This window comes from Amblyomma maculatum, chromosome 3, assembly GCF_055883805.1.
Source record: "Amblyomma maculatum isolate TAMU_Amacu chromosome 3, ASM5588380v1, whole genome shotgun sequence".
NCBI lineage: Eukaryota > Metazoa > Arthropoda > Arachnida > Ixodida > Ixodidae > Amblyomma > Amblyomma maculatum.
Window position 1 is genome coordinate 165202650 of NC_139346.1, and position 16427 is coordinate 165219076.

Consider the following 16427-nt stretch of genomic DNA (forward strand, 5'->3'; position numbering starts at 1 on the left):
ACCGCGACAAACTCGTCATTTTTTGGTTATACTTTTTCAAGTATCGAAAAATATCGTATTTTTAAAAGGGACCGCAACTTTGCACCGCGCAAGCCCAAATGGGCCACTTATTTGTCACTTGGAAGCACAGGAAATCCGCCGTTTTTACAAAATGTGGCGACCTCTGGGGATGGTTGAAAATTTGCCTGCTACTGGTTGAAAACTTCCTTGGGAGACAGAGCCATCTGTCGCAAAAACCTTTCACGATTATGAACTGCGCATGGCCCCCGAGATTACCTCCGGTTGCACCAATCGAGGAGGCGGAGAACTGTGCATGCTGCCTGGTGACTCGTTTTCAATCAGGGGAGGGGCGCGCATGCGCAGCGCGGCCTTGTGAAAAATGCGGACTCGTGATTACATGATGGTATTTCAGGTTCGAAATGTCTAACTTCTGCTTCGGTGCAGGCTCCCAGACACTTCCCGAAGTTCAAAGTAGCCGCGATGCCTTGTGTAGTGATTTCGCTCTGTGTTTTTTTTTTTTCTCAGGCACGAGTAAGTGTTTCTTTGGATTTGTGTTTAAAGAGCATGCTTTTTTCTACGCTATACACCAGCCAGTGAAGTCCTACGAATTAAGATCGGGAAAATTTGACGGCAAACGTTTTTTTATCCAGAATAAGACATTCTGCCTCACACCATTCAGAGGTCTTTTCAGCACCGTGGGCTATAACCCACACTTGCTCAAGCTACCAGCCACTATTTCTGTATATCCTTGGGCCCAGGGAATAACGCCGCCCTCCAAGATTACATGACGGTGAGCCTTCGCGTTGATTTTGAACACTTTTTTGTGCAAAAACAAGCTTCGTCACCTTAAGGCCCCACATGTGGCAAAAAACGCAAGAACATTTAGGGTAAAACAGTGCTTTTTTTTTTTCTGGCAGTTTACATAGAACCGCTCGGCAGAAAGTCTTCGTGTTTTGCCGATTCCAGGTCAGTTCGTGAGTGAAAATCTCATAGCTGAACATAATCTGGCACGAGGCTTCACCGCAGATCAGCTGCTTCCCCATATGGCAGTTTTTCACTCCGGAAGCCTTGACCTGGTCCTAGAGCAACTGCCGTTTTGCTCATTTCAACATTTAGAGTCCTAGGTCATGTTAGTAGCTGCATGACACAGTTGCTAACTCCGTGCTCCCGGGCAAGGTTTGTCGTGTTTTCAGGAAATTTTGCTATATTTATTCGCACACAACTAATTCGTTGGTCAAAATTGTGGTTGTTCGAGGTCTTACACTCTACTGTCAGCCCTTGATATCAGCGTCGTTACTTTTGGAATGCGTTTAAACGTTATGGACAAAATTGAATTTTCACAGCAATTTCAGCACCGCCGGAATTACAGTTATCTGCCTATTGCGCGTGCCGATGGTGTAGAAACCATCTTTCCTCGACAATATCGCACCAATACGATTAAAAATCGCAGTTGTATATGAAAAAAATAAACATAATCAGAAAACAAAGCATAACCTGTGTCTTTGCTACGACTCCCTGGCACGTATTTCGAGTTCGCATGGTTTTTTTAAGTGCTGTTTTCGTCGGTTTCGCTCTCATTCTTGGGGTTGAAGCACCCGAACCCCCCCCCCAAGAAGTGATAGCAACCAAACTGATATCAGGTTCCGATGTTTCTATCAGTCAGAGGGCTCCAGATGATGTCAAAAACGACACTTATGAAAACGACGCAAACTCTAAATACGGACCCTGCTATTACGCTACCGTTTCGCGGAATGCTGAAAGTCCTTTCTGGTGCGATTTTACGTTTCGCGCCTGCGATATGCAGTCAGACACTCGTGACACCCGAATTTTGACTGCAGTATTGTAAAGAAATCTATTACATATTTCACATAAGGCCGCGTGTTTGTTCTTTCGCTGCATACTTTCAACAAGAAAGCCCACGTTATGACGTCGGCATATGAAACGGGTGCGTCGGAGTACGCCGAAGTTCCACTAGTTTAAACTAACCAGCTCTCAATTTATGCAACGTGAGAGGGACTTAACGCTACTTTCTCTTTCCAGCCTGCAGCGCAGCTACTGTGGCTATGATATACTTCTTTCTGTAGCACTGCTACGTCACGACGCGTCCTCTTATGGGAGTAACTTTAGAGATTCTGGAAGCCTATTCACTATGCTACCCCGCACACGTCATAAAATGAAACAATAAGTGGATATGTTGGCTCCTTACTGACGCAAAGCAGGGCACAGTCGCCGACAGCACAGAAACACTGCTGCTTGGTGCTTCCTCTTTTTTGAATTTTTTTCATACGCTTTCATTTTCGAAACGCTCCTTTTTTTGCGTCGGGCGCAGTTCTCCTAACGCCCGAAAACGTCAGGCCCTTGCGAATAAATGTGTTGTTGTCACTTCCAGACTCAAAAACAAAAACAAAAGAAAGTTATGCAAGCGCCGGAAGAGAAGAATAGGAGCATTCAGTTGGGCAACATCTATAGATGCCGGCCATAACAGAGCGTGGATATATACCGATGGCCACTCGGTTTCCAGTAGAACTTGAACGCAAAACAAATTCCTTAAACATCTGTGTAACTAGCTGTTTGTGGGAAAATACTCTTTAGAAAGTTTGTTTTTGTGGATCACGAAACTAAAGAATAGAACAGAATAGATTTGTTTTCATGTATTATGCGTGCGTACAAGAGGAGATAGGAGAAAAAGCTGCAATAATGCAGCTTGACTAGGCTCCCACCACCTGCACAAGAGTAAGCATCAGCTACAAATTCAGAAGGTATATAAATGAAGCAAATAATAAATGCATGATTGAACTACAATCAATAAAGTGAAAAATATACAATGAGTAAAAAACAAACAATAAAAGTTATTCACAGTCAATGAAAAAAAGCACTGAAATGATATAACAGAAAATTAGTCACATTAGAGCATCTCAATAATTTCACAGATGTGAAGAAAAACATGATAAAAACAATCGGTTCAGTCACCTTAAGGTCAATTTCTCAATGTTTGTTCCCTCTTTTCTGAAATAATTCAATTTATTAGGAATGGCTGCATTCATTGGCTAAATTTCATTGCCGTAATTGGTCCGTGAACGAGGCACAAACCACAGTTCTAAATGCCGCGTTGAGTACAATAATGACTGTTAGCTCTTAAGCATGCTATGTGTGTCAGCAGGTTTAGGTCATATTTTTGTTGACTTCTGGCAGTTCTGCACAGACGATACTTGTATAGGTCTGGTAACGCTATAAAATAGCATGATAAAGACACCTCAATGCGCGGATTCATATCAGGTTGCCCATTCAGCACAATCCACTGGAACATTTCGTATTCATGACATGATTTAACCAGGCGGTAAATTAAAAAGTGCGCTTCTCAGTAAGCAAAGTAGGCCAAAACACGGAAACAGAGTCGATCTCTCATTGCACTGTTTCTAAAACGAGGGCCTATGGATCCCAGGGGGTCCTCGATGCAATCTTGGGGATCCATGAGCTCCCCGTGCAAGAAAAAAAAAGGTCAAGCAATAGCTCTGGCCTAGATAGATACAGTGTTGCAGGATTAAAAGCACGCAGGTTTAAAGCCGACTTCAGTTTCTCAAAGCGAAGGAAACGTGAGAGGAATGCAGATACGGAGAGAGCGCGAGAGAGAGCAAAATGCGGTCTTTGTTGATGTCGGCATCGGTTAAACTCGAGTTCTCACTGCACTACTGCACGGGAATGCAATGCGAACCGCCTCGGGTGTGCGACGATTGAAGGCGCGGTTTTGGGAAGAGTCGAATGTTTTCTGGCAGCATGCATAATGGCGCTGTAGCGACCCCTGTTCCCCTTGTACAGTCGAGTGCGATTTGAAGGTTATATATATCCCAGACAGCACTGGCCGACTGCCGACCTATGGCCGATCATCGGCAGCTGGTCGGCAGCCGACCTGCCGGCATTCGGTGCTCCGTTGAATGCCGGCCCATGGTTGGCCATGTACGAGGTAGGGTGGTAGTCGGCCATCAACGAAGGCCTAAACTCGGACACCCGACTGAACGCCGACCGATTCGGCCACGGTAGCTCGGCCATTGGGTGGCCCATGGTCGGCCATGTACTAGGTTGGGTAGAAGTCGGCCAGCATCCATGGCCCGAGCTTGTAACCCCGACTGAATGCCGACCTATTTGGCAACGTTTGCTCGGGCATTTGGCAACCCATGGTCGGCTGCGTGCCATGTTGGCCAGGAAGCCGGCTAGCACTCACTACCCAATATGCCTGTATTGGACGCCGATTACATCCCTGGATCTACTTAACCTCTAGTACAAATCTAGTTGTCAGTAAGAACGCGCATACAAAGCAAACCATGTGGTCATAACACAATCATGTAACATTAAGTTAGTGATTAGAAGGTAGGATTAGAAAAAGTAGAAAGGTAGGCTTGAAAATCAATATGCAGAAGACTAAGGTAATGTTCAACAGCCTCGGGAAGGAGCAGCAGTTTACATTAGGTAGCGAATTACTGGAAGTAGTAGGCAAATATGTCTACTTAGGGCAGGTAGTAACCGCAGATCCGGACCATGAAAAGGAAATAACAAGAAGAATAAGATTGGGATGGAGCGCATTTGGCAAGCACTCGCAGATTATGACTAGCAGCTTACCGGTATCGCTCAAGAGGAAAGTATACAACAGTTGCATCTTGCCTGTACTCACATACGGGGCTGAAACGTGGAGGCTAACCAAGAGAGTTTCACTTAAGTTGAGGACAACCCAGAGGGCTATGGAACGAAAAATGGTAGGGGTAACATTAAGAGATAGAAAGCGTGCAGAGTGGGTCAGGGAAATAACTCAAGTTACCGACATTCTAGTGGAAATTAAGAAGAAGAAATGGACATGGGCAGGACATGTAGTGCGAAGAGAGGATAACCGATGGTCGCTGAGGGTAACAAACTGGATTCCAAGGGAAGGAAAGCGTAGCAGGGGGCGGCAGAAAGTTAGGTGGGCGGATGAGATTAAGAAGCTCGCAGGGGTCAAGTGGATGCAGCTAGCACAGAACCGGGTTAAGTGGAGAAATATGGGAGAGGCCTTCGCCCTGCAGTTGGTATAATCAGGCTGATGATGATGATTAGAAGGTAGTTTTTTCATTGCCGAGAAAGAAAACGTTGCCTCAAGTTGATGGAACAAATGACCGTTTTCTCAGCCACTTTTTTGTTCTAGTGCTTTTGCATTATTCATAAGATACCACGCGGAGCATCGTCTGTTTACCTGAGGAAAGGACAGAATACGATGTGTGTACTTTCTAGACGCAATCCCTGGAAAATGAAAAGCCGGAAGACTCTCGAGATTGCCATTTTAGTTTTGAGCATTCACACGGTGGCAAAAAATGGCATTTTTTGCGCAGACTGCGAGCATGACAAGCCCCGGTACATTTAATGGCGCACGACTTATATATCGGCAATAAACAACAAATTAGTTCCGCCCATTAGTTTAGATTTCGATCATTCCTACCGCACTAGTCGGTGGCGAAGGAATAAAAAATATATTAGAATGTTTCCACGTAAGATAAAAAACAACTGTCGGTCGATCTTTTATACTAATTTCAAGACTTTATATAATATTGTCAGATGACTGGAAAGAAGAGATCTGCAATTGGTTTTGCTGCCAAAAAAAATTCCGGCCACACGAAATTAATAATGAAGAGGCAGAGTTTCGCGCTATCTTCTCTGCTCTTTTGGACAAATTTGATTATGAATTACGCAAAATATGTTAAAGCAATTGAAAATTATCGGACTAAATATATGCGTGTTTTTATTTGTATTCAGTTATTTTTCGCTTCTCAGGGTAGTGTAGATGTTTTTATAAAATTGCACAAAATCGGCTCAAGAAACGAAATTTTCCTACTTTTCAGACCTAATTATTTCAAAAAAGGTTTATGGCAGAGCAGCAATAATTCCACATTATGTCCTCAGCATAGGTATGTATTCAACAGCTAAAGCTTATATTTACGTAACGTTTCAATACACAGATACGATCGCGCTAATTGAAAGAAAACAGCGAACATTGAACGTTTCTTAGGAAAGTCAAAAATAAAGTTTTAAAATTGTTTAAAGTTTTTTCACGTATTTTCCGCTACCCCAGCTTTTGAAATCATTAAAAAACACCTTACATAATTTTGGTGCGCTAGTAATTACAGTCACTTCAATAAGGCCCTGGTGCAAGGCGTAGCGCACCACGCAGATCTGAAGATTCTACGGCATTTGTGATTCGCCCACGATTTTGAAATTGTGGCATATTATTGTAAAAGGGAGAAATATATTCACAAAAGAGGATTAAAGATATATACAATTAGAGACAGCCAAGGAGCTAGGCAATGAGGGCCCCCCGTTCGAAGCACTTCTTTTTCCTAATCTTACGCAAACGAGCGCGCCACGTCGTCCCCATCATCATCATCTAGTAGCGTTTTGTCTCGACGTAGCAAACTAGCTGTGACAGACACAGCAATGAATGGTTCGGAGTCAGGGCAACTGCACAGTGCAGCACAACAGCAGCGGAACCAGCACGCGTGCGAGTCACGGCAGCAGCGTCGTCGTCTTTGTCGAAGCGATCGCGCTTATTCTTTGGGCGCTACAATAAGCATTTAATTGCTTTCAAGAAGAAACACAACGTAAAAACACGCGTATCGGAATCCATAAAAGTAATATGACAACAGTTCAAACCCCGAAAACCGAAAAGGAGGAAAAATACAAACTCGACCAATTAAGCGAATAAGCATCAATATCTATATATTACAGGCAGTAATAGCGAGATTATATATCTAGACAAAAAAAAAAGAAAAAAAGAAAAAATAACGCACTCAGAGTGTCCACATAAAGGATCTACGGCGAAAGGTTCGGCGATTGTCGACATCGGGCGAGTTCCAAAGCGGCAGGCCCAGCATGGTGAAACGCGCTCCTCGGCGCCTGTAATTTGGCCTCAACGCGCCCGCAGAGTAAACATTCGCCCTCTTCCTCCGCCTGTTTCCCACCGACTGAGCTGGCGCGTCTCACATGCGCTGTTGGCTTGCGCACGCTCTGCGCGGACTACCGGTGAACAGCAGGGAGGCGAGAGAGGCTGATAGAGGCAAGAACCTCCTTCGGTTTCACATTCCAGCTTTAGTAGGCAGCATTGAACCAACACGTACAGCTTCGAGCAAACCGCCACGATTGCTTTTTTTTTATTTTATACAAAACCATGCGCCAGACAAAATTGTTTGGGCAAGATGGCAAGTAGATTTAGCAGAGTACCTTAAACAGAAATAACCGCTTCACCGTCAGAAAAAGCGGACGTGCAGACTTTCAAAGCGCGTGGTCTCTCCACTTTTCCTCGCAGGTGTGCATACCTCGCTAACACACGTCTCAAACGGAAGGACGTTGTCGTCGGCCTGCGACCAGAAAGGTCTCGTAAATTGCCTCCACCCAACTTTTTTTTAATGCCTATGCTCAGTTGGTTCGTCGCTTCCAGAGTAAGGCCTATTGAGCCTTAGGAAGAACGGCGAGAAATTCAGCCTATGCATGTGCGCTATCGCTTTTGGGACCCATCATAAGTAGAACATTCGCCCACAATCCACAAGGATTCCGCGACATGCCTACAAAATTGATATTCGAATCTGAAGCGTAGAAGACGTGATGGCTCAGCTCGAGATCTGAATACAAGTGCGAGGGTACTTGTATTCAGCCAAGGAGCCAGGCAATGAGTTCGACACACTTCTTTTTTTTAATTTTCCACAAACGAGCGCGCCACTTCGTCCTGATCATCCTCTGTCATTTTTTGTCTCGACGTTGCAAACTAGCTGTGACAGACAGCAATGAATGATTCGGTGTCAGTTTTGTATGCGTAGAGTTCCTGATGCGCTGTGGCATAGGGCAGCCCACAGACGTTTTTCGCAATCACCTTCACCATTACAATGAAAATTTCCGAGGACAATAAAAAAAAAACCGTTTTTGATATCTTTTTAAACTTTGTTCAGGTATTTTTCTCTACATAAAATTTCAATATCATTAAAACCATACTGCACAATATTGATGCACTAGTAGTTACGAGCAGTCCAATAAGACCCTTAAACAGGAATTTGCAATTGCTGTAGGTCTGACTTCTTGGCCACTAAGCGAATAAAATGCAAGCAGGATTGGATTTCAGGTTCTAAAAATATGTCCAACAATAGGGAAAAGATGTCGACGGAAATGAGGACGGTAATGTTGAGATGTTGAGATGACCGGAGCGGCCATGAGCGTGGGGGTGTGCTCACCCCAGACGTTCGTTTTAAGAGGCGGAGCAGTGAGAGCTCGTTTTTGCGTCTTCGGACCGACAGACTTCGATACATATATTATGGTGAGGCTACCCAAAACTAACAAAAAATAATAGGCCTCATAAAGGCTTATAGTAACTCCCTTGTAGCAGTTCAACGCATCTGCACTAGAGCTTCACTGTTCTACCCGCCTGTTTTTCGCACCGCAGTCAGACGCCAATAACACAGGGTGAAGTAAATGAGATGCGAACACTATCGGGGAGCCCGCTTCACTAGCGCGGGCGACAGCCTCTGCTGCACGAGAAACTGCTGAGCCAGATGCAATCGGCGGAAAGCATGAATGTGGTGCTACAGTGGCAAAGCAAGGTATCGAATGCTAAAAACAAAGAAAAAAAAACTATTGGTAACTGGATGCTCGTGCCTCTCTCAGATGAGGCATCCAGACGGCCTGAAGTGGGTCTTTTGCCGCGCGTTCGATCTGCTGTTCACACTTCATGTAGGCACGCTAGGCGGGACTGCATGGAAGAAACTGTACAGGAATAAAAATAATGTGCGCTGTCGTGTCATTCAAAAAAAACGAATACAGCCCAGAAACACTGTGTTTTAATGAGGCAGTTTTCAATGACCTTCACAATTTTTTCATTGTACTAAAATCATTTGGAATACGTTGCTTGCTCATTGAACGTTATCGTCCTTTTCTGTAATCCGCGTTAAGGTGAAGGTGATTGAGAAAAACGTATGTGTGTTGCCTGATGCAACAGCGCATCAGGAACTCGACGCGTACAAAACTGATTCTGAATCATTCATTGCTGTGTCTGTCACCGTCAATTTGCGAAGTCGAGAAAAAAGATGACCGAAGAAATACTGTTACAGCTGGAGAATGAGAAGGACGAAGTGGTGCGCTCGTTTGTGGAAGATTAAGAAAAAGAAGTGCGTCGAACTGGGGGCCCTCATTGCCTGGCTCCTTGACTGTTTCTCAATGCATATATCCTTAATCCTCTTTTGTAAATATATTTCTCCCTGTTACAATAATATGCCAAATTTTAAAAACCTTGAACGATTCACAAATTTTATAGAACTTCAGATCTGCGCGGTGCGCTATAATTGGACAAAGGCCTTATCGAAGTGGCCATAATTACTAGCGCAACAAAATTATGCAAGGTGTTTTTATTGATTTAGAAAGCTGAGGTGGTGTAGGATAGGTGGAAAAAGTTTAAACAATGTTAAAAATGTTTTTTTTTTATTTTCCTGAGCAAAATTTTAATGTTCGCTGTTTTCTGTAAATTAGCGCGATCGTATCTCTGTACTCAAATGTCATAACAATATAAGCTTTACCTGTTTCCGGATAACTATGCTGAGAACAAAGTGTGGAATTATTGCTGCTCTACCATGAACCATTTCTGAAATAAAGGCCTGCAAATTAGGAAAATTTCGTTTCTTGGGCCGATCTTGAGAATTTTTATAAAAACATCTACTCATACCCGAAAAGCGAAAATTAACTGAATACAAATAAAAACGTTTATATATTTAGTCAGATAATTTTAAGCTAGCTAATTTGAACATAATTTCTGTAATCTATAACCAAAGTTGGCAAGAACAGCACAGATGCTCGGAACTCCGCCTCTTCGGCATTTTTAATCAGTCATCACGCAACAAATGTATAATATTTTGAAGTAAATATAAAAGGCCGAACGACCATCCTTTGTTCGATCATATAGGTGGGGAACGGGAGAGGAAAGATGACGCGCGCATTTGTCGATGCACCAACTGTATGGATTTACGCAACGTTGTGGATGGTAGATGGGGAGGCTTTCTATTTTTTTAGAAAATGTTATGGTCCGCGGTTGGCTTGTAGAAACAATGCGTTTGCGAACACAAAAATCTCTTCATTAGATCTCGACTAGAGCGGTGCGCGCTGGCGGCCGCTCATCGGCGCGGTCCGAAGTCATCTCTATCTAAACACGATTTGCCGATGCAGACAGGAGAGGGCTGTGTAAAGGAGGAATGGAACGTCGAGAGGGTCGTTGGTCCTTCGTTCCCACGCACACTGCCACGCAGCCCTTACGAACACAACACCGCGGCGGGACCTCGTCTACGCATCCCCAGCTGCGCGACTGTGCGGCCTCCTCCAGAAGCGTTCATTTCAGCGCTTGATGAAGACGCTACAAGACTTGTGCCTGCTTTCTTTAATTGCTTCCCTCATTAATTTTCTTTTTCATTGTGCTGTGCATAATTTTCTCTTGCGCCTATATATGTTACATGTGCTCCGGTTTGTGCTTGCTACATATCTGTGAATAGCAGAGCTGTGAAATGTCGCCGGAGTACGGATTACAGCAACGGCGGGAAACCATCGGCATTGTCGTACTCAGTGAACGCCGTCATCTTAGACCGTGAGTATATATCTTTGCAGCATGTCATTGCTTCATAATTGGTTCTATATAATCTCCTACCAGTCCCAAATGTTCTCTTTTCGTATTCTCCTCGAAACAACTGCGCGAAGCATGACTTCAAGAACTAAGCGAGTTTGCGTCCGGGTTACATGCAAGCAAATGCGTGGACTTATTCGCTGGCTGCGATATGAACAGCATTTGCGCCAAAAATAGAGAAGCCGTGCGTAACAGGTGTGTGTGCCACCAAGGCGCGACAGAACACTGTAGGCAGCCATTTGCGTAGTTTTTTGACTGCGCAGCGCACCGCAATCAATTAGTGACCGAATACTACGCGCCCGGTTTTTTACATATATTTTGAACAGCGTCTCTTCTGCGCGCAGGAAGCCACGTTCGCTCAGTTTTTGAATTTCGTTAAGAGTTAAGGGCAGCTTTTTGTTTTCAGATGTACAGACGATGCTTTGAAACTGTCCGTGCGGTCTGTGCAGGCGAATTTTACAGTGGGGCAGACGTTATGTGCTTGATGCCGCTTGATGGTTAGGCTATATTTTAGTCATATTGAATCCCCACTTTTATAATGGTTAATATCATATTGAGGAATTGGAAGCCGTGAACAGCGCAAGTGAGCCCCTTTTCAAAATTTTCTTAATCGACGCCCCCCTTTTGAGCACGCGCCTTCAGGTGAGGGCGTTGTCAGGAAGCGGCGACAATAGGAGAGCGTTTTCGCAGACGCGCTTCGAAGGCGGAGGAAAATAACAAAACAAGCGAAAAGACGCCTAAGCCGTGTGTGCACTGCGCCCCTGTCACTGCAAAGTAAACAACGTGTCCGCGGGACACATTGTACAAAAAATTGACGGCCGGTATGAGGCGAGTCGCGACCATATCGTCCGAGATATATCGCTCACGAAGCGCTTGATCACGGCGCGCACTTTCTGGCGAAATGGGACAGAACGTCAGGTCCGCCTGTTCGGCAATTATAGCTATCTGTGCCTCACGTACTGTAGGCATGAAGGGCACGTCATAGCCATCGTACAAAATGTTTAAAACCGAAGCAGCGATTCACGTATTCTAATTATATAGGAAATCATTTGGGAGTAGAAAAGAGCAACTTAATAAGATGTGCGTGGTTCTTTAATGAACAATATGTATACAAATGGACGGTTTAATAGTTACAGTAATGGAGTCTAGTGCTAGAATTATTTACGGCCGTGACCGCAATAAATATTACTCATATTGCTCTTAGCTTTAAGCTCTGGCATTGACAACTCTATCCAAAGAACCGACTGGTAGTGACAGGTTGTTTACAGCTGTTGATGAAAAGGTAGGCCATCATGATATTATTGTAAGCATATTTGCTCCTTTTGTACCTGTTTATTACAAGCAAAACCTAATTTTGTTCCCTATTCCTAGGGACGCTGCACCTCTTACAACACCCACAGTTCAGTCGCTTTCATTCAAGGTACAAAAAGGAGGAAATGCGCATGTACTCATAGGATAGCCTGAATTTCCGTTAACAGCTGCAAATAACACGCCACTGCTGCTCGCTACCTTGGATGAGGTTTTCAGCGGGGTTACCCGAGATGGGGGGGTCCTAGCAATTGCCTCAATATTTATACCAACAACTGAATTGAAAAAAATAAGTTAACACTGCATCCCTGTAACTACTGCATGCACCTTTAAATGCGCCTTATTTTTATTGTCTATTCTTATAGACGGTAGACCTCATGCTATTGGCTTTTTGCAGTAAGCAACCGCCTTTCATTGCTTGAATTCCTATCTCTCCACCACTTTTTTGTTACTTCGAGTGTGATCATTTGATTTTATTGTTCAAATCATATTATTTTATCACGGGTGAATGATTTCGCCTACACATACATGCTTTCATTTTTTTAGGTGCGCACTGAGTGTGTTTTCTACGTAGAAATGTATCGATTTGTATCACTGGTGCGAAAACCAACACTTCGGCACCCCCAGAAAATATGTGTCCTATGGTTGGAAGGGGAATAAAGAGGATAATCAGAGGAAAAGGCTGTCTAAAAATTTACAAAGATCACGCAAAAGCGAAATGCTGATCAGGGTGAGTGTCTGATTACTTCTGGTATCCCACTTCACTTCCTATGTGATGTGACTATATATGAAGCACCTTAGTATATTTTGTAGTATACTCGCTGAAAATTGTGTAGACACTACATTTTTCCTCGTTCAATTATTTTCACTGACGCACGAATTGGAATAAAATGAAGTCATCCATACACCTAATGCTCATAGACATTAGATGCGTGAATGAGCTCTTTAATTGTGTTCCTATGTGAACATGCAATAGGTTGTCGAATATATTAATATTGTTAAGGTTTATTTACAAAGTGATTCTGCACCTTAGCCTGGTGCACTAATCAACAGTTGGCGAGCTCCCTTTTCTTCAACCGCTATCCTGGAGAGCCTCTTTTTGCACTTCCTTATCCTCTTCTGTGCTCATGCCTGAAATTTCCCCATTCGCAGACGAAGCCCCTCGGCTGTCCGTAGAATCCTGAGAGTGGCAGCGCTTCATTCTTGCGACATGAACTACTTGTGTTTTCCGAGAGGGGCGACTTTAGGAGCATTGGCGATACACGACATAATTCAACTCATTGATGCGTTTGAACACAATAAATGGGCCTGTGTAGTGTGACAACAGCTTCTGGGACAAACCACGCTTGCAGAGAGGTGTCCAGAGCCACACTAAGTCGCCGGGAAGGTAGGAGACATCCTGATGCCGACGGTCGTAGCGCTGCTCAGAGCGGTCCTGCGAGGCCAGAGTGCGTAATCGGGCGACCCGACGAGCCTCTTCAGCGCGGCAGAGGGTGCTCGAAACATAAGGCTCGGTGTCGAGAGAGAACGGCAAAATGGTGTCGAGAGAACGTCGAGGCGGACGGGCGTAGAGAAGGAAAAATGGACTATAAGAAGTTGTCTCATACTTCGAGGCGTTATAGGCGTAAGTAATGAATGGAAGCACGTCATCCCAGTTCTTGTGCTGCGAGTCAACTTATATCGCAAGCATGTTCGTCAGTGTCCGGTTTGTACGTTCAACGAGGCCATTTGTCTGGGGATGGTACGGCGTAGAGTGACGCAACTGGCAAGTACAATAGCGCAGAAGCTGTTCCACAACATCTGCCGTAAACTGGCGGCCTCAGTCACTGATAATTACACGAGGAGGTCCACGACGGAGGACGACAGCGTGAAGAAAGAAAGAGACGTCAGCGGCGGTTGCTGAAGGGATGGCGGCAGTTTCACAGTAACGCGTGAGATGATCAACGCACACGATGACCCAGCGATTGCCTTTGGACGAGCGGGGAAACGGGCCTATGAGATCAACACCCACTTGCGCATATGGTGGGGTCGGTGGTGTCACCGGATGTAAGTGGCCCGGCGGAGAAGTCGTGGGGAGCTTGAACCGCTGGCACTGCACGCAGGAGTTCAAGTAACGCTGAGTCGTTCACGCATATTTGGCCAGTAGAAACGTTCCTCAATGCGGGTAAGAGTCCTGGCAAACCCCAAGTGCCCAGCTGTAACGTCATCGTGCATAGAGTGCAGAACAGAGGAGTAGAGGCTAGCCGGAACGACTAGCAGAAAGCGTGCACCGCCAGACGAGTAGTTTTTTCGATACAGCAAACCATCGCGAATGCAGAAAGGGTTCGCAGATGCCGGATTACAAGCTTTTTCAAAAAGTGATACCAAGTCTTGATCTTTTCGTTGTTCACGCTGGAAAGTGACAAGATCCGAAAATTGCACGGAAACGGCGGCAAGATAGTCGTCAAAGTTGTCATCGCAGAGGGTAGTTGCGAGAGGCAGCCGCGAGAGGCAGTCAGCGTCAGCGTGTTGGCGGTCACTTTTGTACGACACTGTAAAGTTAAACTCCTGAAGGCGTAGTGCCCAGCGGGCCAACCGACCGCAGGGGTGGCGTAGATTCACCAGCCAGCAAAGCGAATGATGATCGGTGATGACTGTAAAGGCACGTCCATAAAGGTACGAGCGAAACCGCTAAACGCCAAAAACGACGGCAAGGCACTCTTGCTCAGTCACGGTATAGTTGCGTTCAGACTTGCTAAGGGTGCGACTTGCTTAAGCGACAACGTGTTGGTTTCCGTCATGCTGTTGTATGAGCACAGCACCCACGCCGATGCCACTTGCGTCAGTGTGGAGTTCAGTGGGAGCTGTCGGGCTGAAATGACGCAGTATGGGCCGCGAGGTAAGAAGAAACTTGAGCTGGCGAAACGCAGAATCACATTCAGGAGTCCATTTGAAAGGAATATCGTTCTGCAAGAGGGATGTGAGGGGTAGGCTACGTCAGCAAACTTAGGGATGAAGCGTCGAAAGTATGAGCAAAGTCCCAGGGAGCTCCTGAGCTCTTTCACAGACTTAGGTTCTTTGACGCAGCTCACAGCTTCAATCTTCTGTGGGTCAGGTCTAACGCCGTCTTTGTCAACCAAATGCCCAAGCACAACGATCTGGCGTTCACCTAAGCGGCACTTCTTAGAGTTCAGCACGAGACCCGCCTTCTCCATGCAGTTAAGTACCACAGCTAAACGGCTGTTATGCTCGGCGAAGGTCCTCCCGAAAATCACTACGTCATCTAGGTAACACATGCAAATTTGCCACTTCAGTCCACGCAAAAGAGTGCCCATAAATCTTTCAAAGGTAGCCGGAGCGTTGCATTGGCCGAAAGGCATCACGTTAAATTCAAATAACCCATTGGGAGTCACGAATGCCGTCTTCTCCTTGTCTTTCGGATGCATCTGTATCTGCCAGTATCCGGACCGTAAATCAACAGATGAAAAGTAGGAAGCTGAATGGAGGCAGTCAATGGCATCATCAACACGCGGGAGCGGGTAAACATCCTTCTTGGTGACAGTATTGAGGCGGCGATAGTCGACACAAAATCGCCAGGTGCCATCTTTATTTTTCACGAGAATAACAGGGGTGGCCCATGGGCTAGATGATTCCTGAATAATTCCTCTTTTCATGATATCACGGACCTGTTTTGTCAATTATCTTACGTTCTGAAGGTGAAACGTGGTATGGTGTCTGTCTAATCGGGTGTGCAGATCCAGTGTCGATCATGTGATGGGTGCGGGAAGGCGGAATCGGTGGTGGCTGATCTCCAGCAAAGTCGAACACGTCCGCATGTTTCATAAGAACCTCTATCAATATTCGGCGGTCTTTGGTGGGTAGCGATTCATTTATCATGGACTGAAACTGGGAATCGGCATGATCAGGACGTCTAGTTGAACGAGCAATGCCGTCACTGAACGCGGCGATGTGCCTAGAAAGGCGTTCTTCAAAGTCGGCGAGTTTCAAACCACGCAGCAATACGGCAGGTTCGTTGGTATGGTTGACAGTCCAAAGCGCGATACGGCCCTCGTTCACTCGAACAACGCTGCGGGGCACCAACACACTCTTTTTGGCACCGGAAAAGGAAGCGGGTTCCACCAGAGCATCGAAGGAATTTGGAACCGCGTCCGAGGACACAACTGGGACGAAGATGGCGGACATCGCCGGAACGACGGTAGCCTCGAAGACAGAAAACACTTGGATAGCCCGCGGCGATTCTCCTATGAGGGCCGATCGAAGGCTGGGACTTATTGATATCTCGCCACTGTTGAAGTCGAGAGTTGCGCCACACTGCTGTAAAAAGTCAACTCCTAGAATGACGTCGTGCGTAGAGCGATGGAGCACCGTAAATTCAGTTCTAAACTCGTGTTCAGCGATCGCTACATTTACATAACAAATACCAAGTGGAACCAACGATTCTCCCCCTACACCTCGA